Here is an 18,617-nt window from a genome sequence, read left to right on the forward strand (position 1 = left end):
GATTTCTCTCTTTGATATTTAAAGCCTTTCACAGTCTGACTCTAGTCTACCCTCCCAACTTATAGGACTTGACTGTGCTCGGCACAATGTAGCATTTGCACAAAGTCTGCAATGTAGCCAGAATGATCCAGCTGGTTTTTGTTACATATGACCTTCCATTCCTCAACTCCATCCATGCCTGTACATGGGCTATCACCCATGCCTATCCCTCGTCTCCTCTGCCTTTTCTAATTGCTAGCTTTCCTCAAAGGTCAGCTTAAAGACCACCTCCTACATGAGATATTTCCTGATGCCCACCCCCTCTAGGCTGTCAGTGTATCCCCTGTAGTCAATGCCTTGGATATTTTTTGTTTCCTTATACAATTTCCCCCAATAGAATGTAAGGTCCTCAAAGGCAAGGGCTGTTTTGTTTTTATTTTCATTTGCTTAAGTCCTAGAGCACATTATAAATACTTATTGATTCGTTGATTGAAAAGAAGTGGTCTAAAACCAGACAAGAGCCAAGTTTTCGAGGAGAAGAAATGCCAGACTTAGAAGATTTACATTTCCTTGTAAGTGACTGGGAGCCATTGAAGGTTTTTTTGAGCAGAGGGGAGTCACACCACTGAAATCTTGCATTAAGAATGTTAGTTTGGCACTTTGTGAAGGATAGATTAGAGAGGGAACAGAAGGGACACAGGGAGACCATGTAGGAGGCTATTATATTAATATGGATGAGAGGTAACGGAATCCTGAATTATTCTGGCAGTAGCATGAGTGGAAAAGAGAAAAACATATCACTCAGTGGAAGTCTATTATTACCAAGTCAATGCAGTGGGGTTGGGTAGTCCTTGCAATGGGCTTCTCCTGACCTTACAATGTTAATAAACTAATTCAATGTCACATGTGAAACTAAGGAAACCTAAGTTAAAATTTAACTACAAAGCTATCTTTCTGAGGCCAACCCCAGGGGAAAAACTGTTTAACAGATGTTTTAATGAAAAAAAAAGCTTCACCCCTAAATGGTGTTATTTCACTAAGCCAGATTGAAAGGAAAGATTAAGAGTGCAGTCTTTTCCACTAAGTCAATCAATCTTTATTACGTGCCTACTATGTGCCCTGCACTGTGCTAAAGCTCTATGTATGTATCTGACACGAAAGGAATTTTTAAGGTACAACATCTGAGAGGTCTTCCCAAGCAGGGAGAGTTTCAAGTATGGCCCCAACAGATGGCATAAAGATGGAGAGAAACAAGGTAACATTTTTGATGGCAGAACCAAGTTTCAAAAAAAAGATCTTGGTAGGCTACAATGTTGGGCTGAAGCTAATAAGATGACATTTTAAAGGAATAAGAGTAATGTGGGTGGTTTTTTTAATTCAACATTAGAAGTACAAGACATAGGAAACTTGACTAGAATGGGTCAAAATAATCTGGGGGCTTTAGTGGACCACAATCTCAAAATGAATCAATCATGTGATCTGGCAATTCCAAAATCTACGTCAAGGGAGGCATAGTATCAGATCCTCTGGTCAGGCCATAGCTGTAATGTGGCTTTCAAATACTCTGCATAGGAAGGAGGAGTGATATGTTGGGGAGCATCCAGGGGAAAGTGATCAGGATGTCACGATCATGATTTAGGGAGAACTTGTAATGTTTAACTTGGCAAGAAAAGACTTAGGGTGATTGACAGTAGTCTTCCAAGTATTTGAAGGGTTGCCATGCAGGAAGAGGATTAGATTTTTTCTACTTCTTTTTTTTTTTTGAGGCAATTGGGGGTTGTGTGACTTGCCCAAAGTCATACAGCCAGTAAGTTTCTGAGGCTAGATTTGAACTCAAGTCTTCCTGACTCCAGGGCCAATGCTCTATCCTTTGTACCTAGCTGTTCTAGATTAGCCTTTCTCAGCTTGGCCCCATAAGGCAAACTAACCACTATGGTCAGTTACAGCAAAGAGAATGATTTAGACTTAATAGAAGAGGAAACTGCCTAATTAAAACTAACCCCAAGTAGTAAGAATTGCCTCAGGAAGGAGTGGGTTTTGCCCTCATTGAAGGTCTTCAAGCACAGCCAGGATGACTATTTGCTGGGTATGTTTGTAAAGATGATTCTTGCCCAGGTATGGGTTGGATGACAGCTGCTAAGGGTTACTCCAACTCTGAAATTCTACCATTTTCTGTTTTCTCCCAAGCTGTATCCACAACATCTTTGTCATTTTTTTTTTACTATCTCTTATCATCTGTTCTAAAATGGCTTTATTCTGGTGCTGGACACAGTGTCCAGGGCCAATGTTCTCATAGAATGACTTCAAAGACTTTTCGATAGGCAGAGCACACAATGCCCTTTGGGGCACTGAGAAACAACCCTGGAGGTGCAGAGATCTTTCAAACCCGTCCTCCTTTATAAAGTTCAGTAAATTCCAGGCACGTGTGAATTAAGCAGGCCTGGAACTGGGTGGGGAAGTATGCCTGGAATGAAATTCTTCTAAAAATTTCCATAAAGTTTTAAAAAATTATATTATCATCTTCACTTATTGAGGAAATGACAATTTGTGAATTTCAGAGAGATAACCAGGTAGAAAGACACAGAAGAAAACAAACAACCAGAGGGGAATTACTATAATACCCAGAGACCAAATGTTGGTGCTAACAATACGTATAGTCATTCCCTTTATGGATGCTTTAAAATTTCTGAATTTCAGAGAGATAACCAGGTAGAGAAACACAGAAAAAAAAAAACAACCAGAGGGGAATTACTATAATACCCAGAGACCAAATGTTGGTGCTAACAATAAGTGTAGTCATTCCCTTTACAGATGCTTTGAAATGATAGTGGGCCTAGATTCTACATTACTCAAAATATTAGACATATATTACTTCCCCAGTGACTCAGCTTCCCTAAAAATGTCATCTGTGAAGTCAGGGTGGGGATCATCATTGGTCTGACAGAAATGGAAAAGGTACCGGGGTTAAAAACAAAACCCCAAAGGCAGTCCCACTGTATGGTTCTTGAAAAAAAAAATCCAGTTAGGTATTTTCTAAGTCTGTTCTTTAGGAGAAATGGGGGAATTTAGGTGTGAGAAATTAAAAGCCCACGCGACAATGGATGGTTGGCCCTGGTGAATCTGTAAAACTTGTGACCTTTCTAAAGGCAGAGTCGGAGCGGCTGGCGTGATGGAGATGGAACAATATTAGTAATGTTGGCTTTGAGGAGTAGGGTGCTTGATACTTCTGGAGTGTTAAGGCTATTAAACTTTGGGGAAAGTACCACCAAAGGAATCCGTATTTTAGCCTCTTCCTGACTACTATATGCAGTCTTGCATTTTTGTTTGAAAAAGCTGGTAATGCAGCTTGGGGCCTGAGTCAAGAAGACCTGAGTTCAAGCTGAGCTCAGGCATTACTAGCTGTGTGACCCTGGTCAAGTTACTTACACTCTGTTTACTTCAGTTTCCTCACTTGTAAAATAGAGATAATTATGACACCTATGTCGCAGAGTCGTTGTGGGGATCAAATGAGATTATATTTGTAAAAAACACTTAGAACATCAAGGTACACAGTAGGCACTATATAAGTGCTTATTGACTCCTTCCCTTTTCTGTTTATTGCTGTCCAGACACTCATGAAGTAGGGTTGGGAAATCATGTCTCTTTACACTCAGCACCCACCACGATCAAATGATATATCTCTGGCTTGTTCATCTTAGAAAATAGGATGCATGTCTTACCATAAAGTCATTCTTATCAACGTCAACTCCTACATGATCAGCGCTTTTAAGAGATTTGGCTTCAACACCTCAGGGATAAGTGATTTGGTGGGTGTGGGGTACTCCCTCAAGCAGCACAGGTCCAAATCCCTCTATGACTTAGTCCAGGGGCTTTGAATCTCTGTGTGTCATGAACCCTGTTGGCAGTCTGGTGAAACCTATGCACATTTCAGATAATGTCTCTAGATGCATAAAATAAAATATATAGGATTATGAAGAAAACAAATTATGTTGAAATAAGGTTATAAATGAAAAAAAAAAACCTCACAGACCCCGAGTTAAGAAGAAGAACCTCTAGTTTAGTACATAGTCTTAGGAAGTTGCTATGGCTAAAAATGCATTAGCTTTTAGCCAGCCTGGCAATGAACCCTTCTTAGTGATCAAGGCTGGTTCTTGGGCAAGAGGCATACAATCTGTTACTAAAGCTTTCCAGCTTCGTCAAGGCCTGCCAGGGCTTGAAGCCCATGCATTGTTTTAGCACAGCCTTCAAGAAATCCTGGGTCTCCTCTATGCCACAATAAGGCACCAGAGTAATAATAATAGCTAGCATTCATATAGCACCTACTATGTGGCAACCATCATGCTAAGTGCTTTAAAATTATTATCTCATTTGATCAATACATTCACCTTGGGAGGTAGGTACTATTATTCCCATTTTACAGTTGGGGAAACTGAGGGAGAGCCTTGAAGGGACTCTCCCAGGGTTATACAACTCAGACACGTCTGAGTCCAAATTCAAACTTGAGTCTATTCAATTCAAGGCTCAGTGCTCTATCTACTGTGTCGCCTTGCTGCCTGTAACGTGAAGGAGGGAGAGGTATCTTTGACTCTTCCCTCTTTCTAATGGCCCATATCCAACTAGCTCCCAAGTGTGGTAGATTCTGCCTCTACAACAGCACTGCTTGTCTCTGCTCAGGTGGCAACTGTTCTCATTTGAGTGCTCATCGCTTTCCACTGGGTCTATTACAATAGTCTCCCAAGTGGTCCACCTCTTTTAGTCTTTGTTCTTTCCAATTGACCCTCCTCCAGAATACCAAAATAAAGTCCCAAAGACACAAGTCTGACACTGTTACTCCCCTACTCAACGAGCTTCAATGGTGCCTTTTCCCCCTCTATGACAGAAAATAAAATCTTTCAGTTTGTTGTTTAAAACCTTACACAATTTAGCTGCAACCTACCCTTCCACATTGCTGCCTTTCTCTGTTGTTGCCAAATTGGACAATTGGCTGTTCTTGAAACTCAACATTCCTTATCCCAGCTCGGCACAGTTGTACAAATGGCCCCGCACGCCAGGAATTCACTCCCTGCTCATTTTTGTCACTTAGAATCTCTATTTTCTTTGAAGGCAAAGCTCAGGTTCAAACTCTTCTATGAATGTTTCCGTCAAAGCTTTTAATAGCTTTTTTTTTTCCATGCCCAGTACAAGATAGACCAACCTAGATAGGGCAGCCAGCAAATCTTCTTTCAAATCAACTTTCTGAGACAAATTCAGTCTGTGGGGGATGGAAAAACCCTAGACTATAGTGAGGCTGCCTAGCCATGGAGTTGGGAGAGGTGGGTGCTCACTTGGGGTGCAGCATTCTGTGGGGGGGACATCTGTTAGCTCTCTATTTTAAATAAATTCTAAAGTTCCTGTCAAACACTTAATTCAGTTGTTTCTACATGGTAAAAGAACTTAAGAGCTATTAGCAGCCCTCTAAGTTTCAGCACCCTGCGCCACAACCCAAGTTACTTCATCCTCATTGTGGTTCTGCTTTCCTTGATCTACTGCTCACTCTCTGCTCAAATTACCTTGTATTTGCTCATCTGTGAACATGTTTTAACCGCCATCCCAAGTAGAATATACTCTTTGAGAACAGAGATTGTTTTGTGTTTGAATCTCCAAGCCTTTAAACCATCTGAAAATAAACTGGTACCCTGTGTATTTTTAAGGGAGTGTCTACCAGTGATAAAGGAACAAAACATATTACCCAGTGATCCTCTGCAGTAATGTCCAGGGGCCAACTAGCCCTCTGCAATATATAGGAAACCTCTAAAATGGGACAGACCTTCTGCCCTAGATAATTTCTAATGCAATCTTTCCTTAAAAGAGGGTTCTAGAATGATGCACTAAACCTCTTGGGTGATCCTGACAGCTCCACTCTACCATTTCTATCTCCTTTCATGGGTGTTCCTTTTCTCTTATTAACTAACCCAGTATCTAGTTTGCTTGTCTGAGATGTACAGACACTGAACCATTGGTTTTAAGTTACTTCCCGGATCATTTCCTTGGTTAACAAACTGCCATCAGAGAATTTATAAAGACCGTTTTTTGAGCTCTAATGTTTCATCTTTGTATTAAAAAAAGTCTAACCTTTTTTTCATTATTGGCATTGTATGAATTTTAATTTTAGATATCAAGTAGTAATTTCAGGTTGCTCTTTCAGAGATCCCTTAATCCAACCTCAGACACTTACTAGCTGGGTCACCCTGGGCAAGTCATTTAACCATGTTTCCCTCAGTTTCCTCATCTGTCAAATGAGCTGGAGAAGGAAATGGCAAACTACTCCAGTTTCTTTGCCAAGAAAATCCCACGGATGGTATGGTTTATGGGGTTGCAGAGAGTTGGACACAATTAAACAATTGGACAACAACGTAATATTTTTCTGAACAAATGAACGGATGGATGACAAAGCATTTATTAAGCACTCACTACATGCCACGCACTATTTAAGTGGTAGAGATTCAAATATAAACAAGACAGTTCCTGTCCTCAAAGAGTTTGTATTCTAACTGAGGAAGACACCTAAGGGAGCGGTAGCCTAGGACGTATGTTTTATTCAAGGGAACACAGGGACAGAGACTCAGGTCACGGGGCAATTGATTGGTAATGTCCGATCACTGATTTAATAATTGTTCCCAGCGCTAAAGGTGGAAATTGGCAAGGGAGGAGGGGCATGATGTATTGCCACTCTGGGATAGCCCAGTAAGCACTGGGAAGAAGCAGCGTGCTGAATCTGGGTCAGGTTAGTTATGGTGATCACTCAGCAATCAAGAAGCCTGGGGGCTCTGGGCAGGGCTGGAGCTCAAGTGCTGGATGGGAGGTGGAGGCAGGAGGGCACAGGCATATTGTGAAGATGGGCAGGAGCAGCAGCGCTCTTTCCTGATCTCTTTCATTCTAGCGCCTTCCCTCTGGTGATTATTTCCAATCTGTCCTGCATAGAGCTTGTCTGTTGTTTTCATGTCATCCCTTCCCCCCTCCCCCATTAGACTGGGTTTTGTAAGATCCGGGACTTTTTGCTTTTCTTTGTCTCCCTAGTGTTTAGTGCAACACCTGGCATGTAGTAAGTGCTTAAGAAATGCTTACTGACTGACTGGAAATCCTGCATTCATTCATTAACAAGTGTTGATTAAGCATCTACTAGAGCCATGAAGCATTGCTTCAATTAAAGACAGTAACCATCTGAAAATAAATATACTAGAGCTGGAATGGACCTTCTGCGTCATCTGGGGCTAATTTAATTTATGCCAGTAAAGCAGTTCTTTGAATATAGGATCTATATCTGTAGCTATCTATATTAATATAGATTAGCATATGTGTGTGTGTGTGTGTGTGTGTGTGTGTGTGTGTGTGTGAAATGCCTCATTGTTTAGAGTTCCTGGCCTCGAGTCTAAATCCAGCCTTAGACACTTACTAGCTTGTGACCCTGGGCAAGCCACTTAACCCTGTTTGCCTCAGTTTCCTCATCTGTAAAATGAACTGGAGAAGGAAATGGCACTGCAGTATCTTTGCCTTGAAAACTAAACACTATATGTGTGTGTGTGTGTGTATATGTGTATATGCATGTGTGTATATAATGACATTCAGCAGACATTTAAGACATTTATGCCAGCTTCTGGGACATTTATGCCAGCATGCATACATATATACATACACACGTGTGTAAGTATACATTTATATGTGTATCTATGTATGTATGTATTCCCCGAGGCTGGCATAAATATCTTAAATGTTTGCTGAATATTGAATAGAGAAAATGAGAAAACCGATTCTCGTAGAGTTTAAGTGACTTACCTAAGATCCTATCTAGATAGGATCATAGCATTAGGACTAGAAGGGGCTTTGGAAAGCCCCTAGTCCAAGCTCCTCGGTGCAGCCCAGAGAAGTGAGCTGAAAAGTGCTGTGCTAGGACCTATCCTGTGGGGGGAATAGGAAAAATAAGACGCACTCTCTTCCCCCAAGGAATGGACAATTTGGGAAGATGAGGCATGTACACAAATGGCAGACTGTTCTATGTGCCATCAGAAGGTTATGATGTGCTATGGAAATTCAGAGAAGGCCGAGATTAGGACTTTGCAGAATGTGGCCTGTAAGTTGGGCTTTGAAACATGTGGAGATGGGAGTGAAGGAGAGGGCATGCCAGGTGGAGAGAAATGGCCTGGTCAAGGGGAAGAGAAAGCCCAGGGTGTGCTTAGGGAACAGTCCAATTATGTAAAGATAGAGAGAGAGAGATAAAGCTAGACAAAAAGGATGGCAGTCTGACATATGACTGTGGACAAATAACTTGGACTCTGTGTCTCAATTTTTCCATGTAAGAAACTAGAAGCAATAATTCCACCTTGTTTATGATATAAAGACCCCAGTGGTAGAACAAAAACTCTATAAAATATTCTATAAAAAATAACCATTAAAAAACCATCAAAATCTGAGACACTACTATTTTCCTCCTCGAACTATACTGGTGTACATCAATTAGTCTATAAATAGTTTTTAGTTGGTGCTTACAAAAGGAACAAATCAATCTTTCCCTGGCCTATTTGACCTGAAAATTAAAAAAAAACAAAAGCGGGGTGGGGGGGGGGAGCGGTTTCCTCCTGAAAACAAACCAGGAAGGGCTTCCCTACCTGGGCAGTCTCATCACCAGGCCTGAAGTCAGAGAGGGAGAAAAATTCATAGATCAGGATAAGCTTCACTGCAAATATAGGGGGTAAATTCAAGAATATTCTGTGGCTTGTATTTGTGTAGCCAGAGCTGAACACAGGCGACCAGAGAGAGACTGGGTTTTGCTGTTTCCCTAAACAGCCTGGCCTATAATCTTGACGATTCACAGCAGGGAAAGGCCATGTTAAACATAGCACTGGATGCTGTTACGTAACTAGATAGAGGTCCTATTTCAGGATTTTTCAATCCCCTTTCTTTTATTTTTAAAACCTGGGAACCACTTGGTTTGGTGGGACAAAAGATCTCACTCATTTCCCATCTCTCTTCAGTGTTTCCTCTCAGAAAATAGGGAATCTGAGGCTCCCATACAGTAAGGGATTTCCCCAAGGTCATATAGCCTGTTTAGAGGCAAATGCAAGCTTCAAGACCCTTACTACTGCCAAAAGCAACAACTACAACAAAAAAAAACCCTAAACAAACCAAAACTACCAACAACACACACACACACACACACACACACACACACACACACAACCATGCAAAAACAGAAACAAAAACCCTGTCATTGGAATGGGTGGGAAAGGGGGAGAAATTTCTGATGAGATACCCATTAGGTAGTGCTTAGTTTTTATTTTTAGATTCTTATCAATAAGCTTTTCATTCATTCCAGAAATGTAGGCATCATCACAGACTACTTGGAGAGCCCACATGGAGCAGCCTAGCTCCGAATCACATCTGACCTCAGAGAAAACAAGCCATCCCATACATTGCCAAAAATGCTGGCTGGCACACACAGAATTCACAGAAATCATGGTGGACCAAATGACTATCCAGAATGCACTGAGCAGTCTTGGAATAAGTGGATTATTCTCCATCTCTCAGTTGTATATGGGAAGAGGAGGGGTGGTCTTTCTTTCCTGGTAGAAAAATTCTGAATGTGCCTCTTCTGGGAGGGTGTTTGTACTCTTTAACACAGAGAATGAAGAAGTCAGTCAGCAATCAACATTTACTAAGCACCACAGTGTGCAGAAAGGATTGTAGGAGGATCCAAAAATAAATTGCAGACACACTTCCTGCCCTTAAGAAGCATACTTGCGTTAATGACGTAGGTAAGGACTGAATGGGAGAAATGCCAGTAAATCTGGAGGGGGTCAATGCAAATTTTGAATAAATATAGAGTGTGTGTGTGCACGCGCGTGCGCGTGCATGTACATGTGTGAGTGTGTGTGGTGATTTTTGAAACTATTTGCAGACTGGCTTTAAACCAGGATGGGAGAATGAATAGAGCTGTGTCCAAGTGGAATACTTCTGGCAGAATAGGAAACCAACCCCTCCCAGAAATGTCCTTTTTTTAAAGAATCTTCATTGGGAAGGTCAGAAAACTAGCATTCCTGGCTCCCATGACAAGTGACTTCTGCCCTATGAGATCCTGATAACGATAATAATGATATTTATAACTATTTAGGTTTACAAAGAGCTTTTCAAATGGGAAAGAACCACCATGCATGGGGTACGATGAAGGAATCCTACCTCCCCTATAATTTCTTACCCTTACCCTGGGAATAGTAATCAAATCAACCCTGCCATTGCTTCTGGAAAGGGTGTGTCGATCAATCGACTGTCCTACAAATCCACTCACCATTCCAGTAATTTTCCAGACAAAACTCTTTCCTAGCCACTGTCTCTTATATGTAAGGGCTCTTCCATTAATATGTAAGGGCGGGGACCGTCTCTCTTGTATCTGCTAACTTAGGGCTTACTACTCACAATAACTGTAAGCATTTATATAACGTTTTAGGGTTCGCAAAACACTTTACAAATAATATCTCATGTGATGTGATCCTCACAACGACCCTGTGAAGTAGGTGCCCTTATTATTGGCATTTTACAGGTAAAGGAGCTGAGGCAGACAAGTGACTTGCCCAAGGTCACACAGCTAGTGCATGTCGACGGCTGGATTTGAACTCAGCTCTTTCTAACTCCAGGCCTAGCTCTTCATCCCCTGTGCTACCTAGCCACCCTCTAGATCCTTGTACAAAAGGCAACTTTTCTTTTGACTTTCTACTGCTCTTGACTTTTGCCCACTAGACCTCGATTCCAAATACTTGCTTTCTAGACACACAGTCAACCGATCCTACATAATAACCTGTTTGTCTTGGGAGGGTGATGAGCTGAATTGTAACCGGATACCAGGCTCCTACTAGAGCAGGAGTCTCCAAAATGGAGGTGCATGGTCCCCAGGAAAGGTGCAAAGAAAATATTAGAATATATCAGAGGTTCTTAACCTGGGACCAAAGATAGAATTTAGGGGTCCATGAACTTCGACGGACGGAAAAATTACGTCGATAATATTTTCAGTAACCTCAATCTGAAATGTAGCATTTCCTTCATTTATTTAAAAGTGTCATTCCAAGAAAGAGTCCCCAAGCTTCCCCAGACTGCAGAAGTGTTTCTGTCTCTGTCGCTGTCTCTCCCTTCTCTCTCTCTCTCTCTCTCTCTCTCTCACACACACACACACACACACACACACACACACACACCCTCAGGACTCTTGGTCTATTTGTATTTGTTTTTATCTTTAAAAATTAGACTATACCAATATTTGATGTAAGGATTGATACCGGCAGCCTCACTGAGTCTTTTTGTCAGATGGTCACATATCCCACCGGGTAGGTGAGGAAGTATCTTGTGGGAGGAGTGCAAGGTCTGTATCCTGGAGGGCCTGACAATAGTACCCTCCCTCTGGCCACTAGCTTTAGGGTTAAGTAGGTTTACAGACTATATTATCTAGTTTTAAGGAAACCAACCCTCACAAAATGGACAAATGGCTTAGAAAGGCCCCTGAAAAAAAAAACCCTGAAGACTGAAGATAATACTAATATTATCGTGAGCATGAACAAATGCTAAGAAAAAATGATGGATGAGACTTTTGCTACTCTGAGTAAGGGTTCTTCATCAGTCTCTTTGCAAGGTAAAAACAAGGACACACTAATCAGAGTTGACAAGAAGTTCCCCACCCTCATTAGAAATTATTGGAGATATTTGAAATATGGATCTATGAACCTTGTGCCATGAAGTATTAGGTGGCACAGCAGATAGAGTGCCAGAAAGATCCCTCTTCCTGAATTCAAATCTAGCCTCAGACTTTTACTACCTGTATGACCTTGGGCAAGTCACTTAATCCCGTTTGCCTCAGTTTCCTCATCTATCAAATGAGCTAGAGAAGGAAATGGCAAACTACTCTAGGATCTTTGCCAAGAAAATCCCAAATGAGTTCACTAAATATCAGACATGACTGAAAACGACTAAACAACAAGTAAGAAATCATCACAATTCACAAAACATTTAGAAACCAAGACTTTGGGGCTGAAAACTCTCATTTCTGTACATTTTAAAAATTGGAAATGATTTTCCAATCAGTTAAAAGTGTTTTCAAATGAAGAATTTCAGTGAGATTTGATCTCGTTTATTCAACATTTAAAAAAGCAACGCCCTCAAATTAATTTGTAAGGACTGGTTGACATGGGAAAGATGGAAATTTACTAGCTGGACTTCAACAAAAACCTTTTTGTGATTGGTGAATGGAAATATTATGATTTAATATTTTTCCATTTGAATCTATGAATCTTTATGATGTATTATTTTCAGCTATGACAGTCATCGAAACCAATGATCAAAATAAAACATCTTAAAACCAGATCTTTGAATCTTTATATCACAAAACGTTAAACCAAGATTTTCAAAAATAATGAAGGATATACAAGTCCGTTACTCTCACTAAAACTATTATGACTTATATTTTAGTAATAGCAAAAGATTTCTGTATTGTTAAAAATTTTCAAAGATTATTTCCTCTTTATCTCATATTTTAAATGGTGTATGTATATTTTAATAAGTATAACATATTAATACTATTTATCTCATATTTTAAAATGGTTTATGTATATTTATAATACATACAATATATTAATACAGTAGTACATACACAGAATTTATAAATATATGTATATATAGAGAGAAAACGTAGAAGTTTTTTATTGATGGGGTATGTGACCAAAAAAAATATTGGACATCACCACTTATAAGATAATAGATATAACAACTGCCTACATTTATATGATGCTTTATAAGTATTATATATATACATACACATATATCTTTATATCCTACATGTATGTATAGTTCACATATATGTTATATATACATATAGATAGGGGGGAAAGAGAGAATATAATTCTTAACTCAGGAACCACCTGATAGCAGCTCTGGACTCATGCAGACGGGAATTTAATCTTGAGCGCCTTTCTCTATAATTTCTTTGGGTTGTATTTTGACCCAGGGTTTCCCCTGGGAACGTCTGACTTTGACTAGGTTTCCACAAAAAAGTAAAAAAGACACTCAACTCCTATGAAAGCACTCAGGCTAACAAGACATTTAAGAGAGGACAGGCTTTATTTAAACAGACCAGAAACACTAAGGACTTACATCAGAGCTCATAAACTCCCATTCATTCTCCCTTCCCCTTTTTCCAGCCTCTGCCTTCCCAGGACCTTTACAAATCTCCTAGCTTTTCATAATACTTTGGATGGGTCCTGGGCTGCTACCACAATGGGAAAGCACCCTAAAAAACACTGTCACCAACTCCCTAGCAATGAACTTCATCATCAATACAGTTATCAACTCATTGATCTTAGTTGCTGCAGTAACTCCAAAGCTGGGAATTTGAGTCAATGCCAGTATGCAGTGCCATGTTAACAGAGCAACCAGGGCCCCAGGCAAGGTGAGTTCACACATTATAAAGGAGATACAAGGGGGAGGAGGCAGAGGCTTGCTCAGCTTTTCCTGGGGCAAAACTGTAACTGATAACTATACGTTATTTTATTTAATTTTTACAACTCTGTGAAGTAAGTAGTTCAAGTGTTATTCCTTCCATCTTTAAAACACAAATCTGAGGCTCTGTCACGTTGTTAAGTGCTTTTTACAAGGTCATATAATAATGTGTTGGTGGCAGAGAGAAGCTCAGGTCTTCTGACTATATCCGGTGTATTATTATTATTCTATGACACCTTGCCACCTGCTATATAATGGTAAGTAAGCCTATTTGCTTCCATTGGAACCTATCCAATGATACAGCAGCTGATTTGGGGGTTACCAACTATCCCTATTATTCCCATCTAACATGGTTCTATTCTCATTCCTTTCAGAGAAACTTAGAGCTTGAAGAAAACTAGAAATTATCTCATCTCATGTTGTACATGCAGAAACTGAGACCCACAAGCAAAATGACTTGCCCAAGGTGACACAGCTAGTTAGTGGAAGACCTGGGATTTCTGAATTCCAGGCCATGATGGCTCTTTCGTAGTAGGTTCAGGGTGGGATCAGAGCAGGTGTTCTTAACCTGGGGTCTATGAACTTTTTTAAAAAATATTTTGACAACTGTATTTCAATATAATTGGCTTCCTTTGTAATAGTATATATTTTATTATATTCATTTAAAAACATAATGGAAAGGGGTCCATAGAGTTCATCAGACTGCCAAAAGAGACTTTGACAAAAGAAAATAGAAGTCCTGACTTAGAGAGGCCTAGAAAAGGAGATTCTGGTAATCCAGAATGTAAGAACCAATCTGAGATTAGCCCCATCCATGTCCCTGTCTGTCCTTGTGTGCCAGGCACCATTACATCTAGACATTTTTCAGAATTTAGTTTTTCTAGTCCCTGAGAATTCTGCATTTTCTCTTCTCTTCCCTTCTCTCTGAAGCTTCTGTGAATTCTTACATAGGTCCTTTAATACAGCTTGGGGTGCCGAAGGCCTCCAAGACTATTGTATATTCCCTAAAATCTTACCATGTGCAAGAAGACTAAAGGTCCTGGAACCAAATGAAAACAAGCTTTAAGGTCCAAATGGCATTTGTCCAATCAGTGATGGCCCAAAGACTTTGCCACAAAGAACCATATGGCACAAGTTTTACTCATTTGAAGACAGCCCTTACATATCCTCCTGTCTCCAAAGCCTCATTCTTACAAATCAGATAAAATTTGGGATTTATTTTACAAAGAGGATTCACCTGGCGCCATAACTAAGGTAGACAACCATTAATTTGCTCCGAGGAATGGAAATTTACAAGATGCTGACAACACTTCTATCCTTCAGAGAATAAAACCAACTAAGCTTAGCACCTAGTTAGCAAGAATAATTAGTTAACATAGGAAGCAACCAGATGGCTCACTTCCTCTCACCCACCTTAAAAAAAAAAAAGTTGATTTGAGGGCATATTTCATGCAGATTGCCAGAAGTATCGGTTTTGTGAAGCCTGACTTGGGCACCAAAAAAAAAAAAAAATAAATAAAAAGGAGGTTACGATCAAGGGATTGCCACTACTTTCCTGTAGATGGTCCACTCCTGCAATATACTTAAAATAGGATTCAGTTTGGCAAAAAGAAAAACAATCAGTTGACATCCCTGTTTTCATGACCCCGTCTATTACATAAAATGAGGTCAACCTGCCCTCAGTTGAATTTTTTTCCTCTAAACTTGCCAATATGACAAGGGCATTTTATGGTCAACAACTTGGGGGAGAGGAGAATGTTCAGCCAGGCTGATCAGAAGACTGTGGGGCGGGGTTCCTTTGTGTTTGTATACTAGCAAAAATGTTTTTACTTTTGTTTCCCTGGGAAATTTGTCTCCTTGCATAGGGGATTCCAGCTAATTGTCACCATCCAGACATTGGTGATGTGGAAAGCGTTCTAGACTTGGACTCAGATGACGTGGGTTTGAGATCTGGCTCTGCAACTGAATTGCTGAACGACCTTCAACATATGGTAGGATTTTAGACCCAGTAAAGGGAATCTCAGTAGCCATCTAGTTCAGCCTCCTCATTTTGTGGATGAAGAAATTGACCTAGAAAGGTCCCCCAATTTCACACAGGTAGTTAGATAGCAGAGCCACGATTGGACTCATCTTTTGATTCCAAATTAAGTGCCCTGTCTACCATGATACCACATCGCCTGTCTCAGCCTCAGTTCCCTCATCCTTAAAATACGAGTTAGAGTACCTGGATTACGGACATCCTGGGATTAGTGTGAATATTAAAGCAAGATGATGGGGAATGCTTTGTCACCAGAAATCATCACATAAACATAAGCAAAGCTTGCAAAATAAGAGGCAAAGTGAAGACTGAAGGTTTGCGGGAACTAAAGTGTTAGGTAGAAAAATACGGTATGCGGCAGAGGCAAGACACACTATGCGGGATTCTGGCATCTGCTCTTAGGCCAGATGTGAGGGCATACGCGGGAATAAAAATAATCCTTCTATAAATAGGGCACTGGACAGTGGAAGCGAGAGTAATCAGGTTAGCAAACTCGGGGCTACGTTTCCATAATCTGCCAATCCAGCCTGGGCCCTGGCAGTTCCATGGCATGGTCTTCCTTTACCTGCTGCTCCAGGTGGGCAAGGGCCGTGTTAGAGACAGAGGGCACCAGCTAGCAAGAGGGTTTGTTTGGAAGTGGGAACTCTTAGTTCATGACCTAGGAAGTAAACTCTCCCCAAGTCTCTGAAGACGGGTAGGCAATGCTCCAATGGTCCGAGCCAAGGCTGGGGGACCAGAGAAGGGGAGAGAAGGAGAGAGCCCTGAGCCTGGGCAGCCTCCCTCAGGGCTGCAGCCCTGGCACCTTGGATCCTGGAGGGTTCCGACCCCTTCTGCAGGCCAGAGGGGAGCCTAGGCTGGCATTGCAGGCTGGGTGACTGCCTCTGTGGTTGTGCCCAGCCCAGGCCCTGTTGGCACTCCTACCTCTCCCTGCCCCTGCCTGCATTCCAGTCAGTGCCAGGCACCCAGCCTCCCCAGGCCTTGAAAGATTTCTTGATCGCGCTCTCTCCCTCTCTCCATGGGGAAGACGGTCCACTCACTTGGCCTTGTGCAGCTGCTGGCCTGTGGCTCTGGGAAGGGGCCCTGGGCTAGCTGAGGGGGAAGGTGCAAGGGGTCGCCCCGCCACACTTACTCTCTGTGCAGACGCCTCTGCTGCCCGCTCCCCCAGGCTCAGGGCTCAGGAGCGCTGCCTGCTTTTACCTCTCTCTCTCTCTCTCTCTGTCTCTCTGTCTCTCTCTCTGTCTCTCGGGCTCCTTCAGCTGCTGCCCGGACCAGCTCCAGATATCTGCCCGCTGATGTCACCACTGTGACTTCCTGCATTGCTCATGTTGAGGAAAGTTGGGGCTCTACAGCCCAGCCTGCCTTCCACCAGGGGCTTAAAAAAAAAGCTGGGAGGGGAGGAGGAGGAGGAGGAGGAGGAGGAGGAGGAGGAGGAGGAGAAGATGGACAGGGGGGGAGGAGAACAGAGGGGAGGGCAGGGCACAAGAGGCGTTTACCTTACTTTGAGATTTACTGCAGCTGCTACTCCCATCCCCCCAGTCCAATTTCCTGGCTGCTGGGGAGAGGCTGGTGGACGGAGCAAGCTCCGATGACGTCAGTGGCAGAAGCTCACAGTATCTGACTCAGCAGCAGCCGCAGCAGCAACGGCGGCCTTGGTTACAAAGCTGCCTTGCTAAGGGGCAGGGGACAAAAAGAGCCTTTGAGGGCCTCCCCCTCCGCCCCAACCCCCACGCTTGGCTCGCTACCACATCCTTGTCCTCTTGGGGGTGTTGGGAGCTGGGATACCCTGAGAAAATTCCTTTTGGTCTTCCTAGTCCTGCCTCCGCCTTGGCTCTGGCTGAAAGGGCACCCTGGATGGTGCCAATCAGCCTGGCAGAGGGTCGTTCAGCCTGGAGATTTACAGTCAGGGAACCTAAGTTTGAATTCCAACTTGGAGTTACTAGCTAGGTGACCCTGGGAAAGTCATTCCTTCCTCTGGACTCACTATCTTCATATGTAAGATGAGGGAATTGAATTAGATGACCTCGGAGGGGCCTTCAAGCCCCAGATCTACTCCCCATGACCCTCCAGGGCCTCAGTCTCCCCATTTGTCAGTCAACAAACATTTATTAAGCACCTACTACGTGCCAATTACACTGTGCTGAGCACATTTGTCAAATGAGGCCATGGAACTAAATGATCAAAGGGAGTATTAAAGAGTACTTACTGGATTTGGAGTCAGAGGCCTTGGGTTTGAATCCTGTCTCTGTCAGGACTGTGTGACCTTGAACAAATCACTTCTTGTCAATAGGCCTGTTCCATTTTCTCATCTGTAAAATGAGGGGGTTGGACTCAGTGGCCTCCAAAATCCTTGCTAGCCCTAAATCTGTGCTGCTGTGTGTCTTCCAGCAGTAAATCCTAGAATTCTAAGGGCAGTGCCTATACGGGTAACCCCCTAGGATCCATATCATTGGCAAGGCTTTCCTGGGTACAAATGGAAAGTCTTACAAGGTGGTAATTGGTGATCCCACACTCTCTTTTCTGTCATCCTTTCTCTCCTTTTGGTGAATGCCTACTTTAACTCTTGGGGTTGTTGGAAGAAGCCTGTACAAGTGTTAGGTATATTTATTATTGCCTTTCTGGGGTATTGCCCCAGATCCTCAACCCCCTCACACTCATCGAAACCTGTCCATCCCATGTTGGATTCTCTTGGACAACCTTCCCTGCAAGGCTTTTTTCAGTATTAATATATTACTCCTTCTAGGTCAGAGTGTTATTTTTAATGGGGTCTCCTAAAGAATTAGCTGATTTTTCTAATCAAATCAATCAATAAGCACTAACTGCCCCCACCTGCATTACCTCATAGCTTAGACTGTTGCAATGGCCTGCAATGGGTCTTCCTGCTACAAGTTTCTCCCGTCACCTCCAGAATCAAACAAAATATCTCTTTGGCTTGCAAAGCTCTTCATAAACCGGACCCCTCCTACCTTTCCAATCTTCTTAAACCAAACTCCCAGGGCCGTACTCTGCTATCCAGTCACCCTAGCCTCCTGGCTATTCCTTACACCAGACCCTCCATCTCCTGATTCAGGCATTTTCTCTAACTGGAATTCCC

At 42.2% G+C, this 18,617-nt stretch overlaps 1 protein-coding gene across 3 annotated transcripts in view; it reads right to left on the minus strand.

Moving 5' to 3' along the window:
• The window catches only part of ZBTB38 (zinc finger and BTB domain containing 38), a 94,729-nt gene extending 77,676 nt beyond the window's left edge, over positions 1–17,053 (minus strand). For 2 of the 3 annotated variants that reach the window (XM_036754037.1, XM_036754031.1), the window contains exon 1: positions 16,656–16,881. The gene's annotated coding sequence lies outside the window, so the exon portion shown is untranslated. Of the gene's footprint in view, positions 1–16,655; positions 16,882–17,019 lie in introns of those variants that run through there. The other variant, XM_036754032.1, reaches the window with a different exon arrangement.
• Between the last annotated feature and the right edge of the window lie 1,564 nt (positions 17,054–18,617).

Source organism: Trichosurus vulpecula, chromosome 4 (assembly GCF_011100635.1).
Source record: "Trichosurus vulpecula isolate mTriVul1 chromosome 4, mTriVul1.pri, whole genome shotgun sequence".
Classification (NCBI taxonomy): domain Eukaryota; kingdom Metazoa; phylum Chordata; class Mammalia; order Diprotodontia; family Phalangeridae; genus Trichosurus; species Trichosurus vulpecula.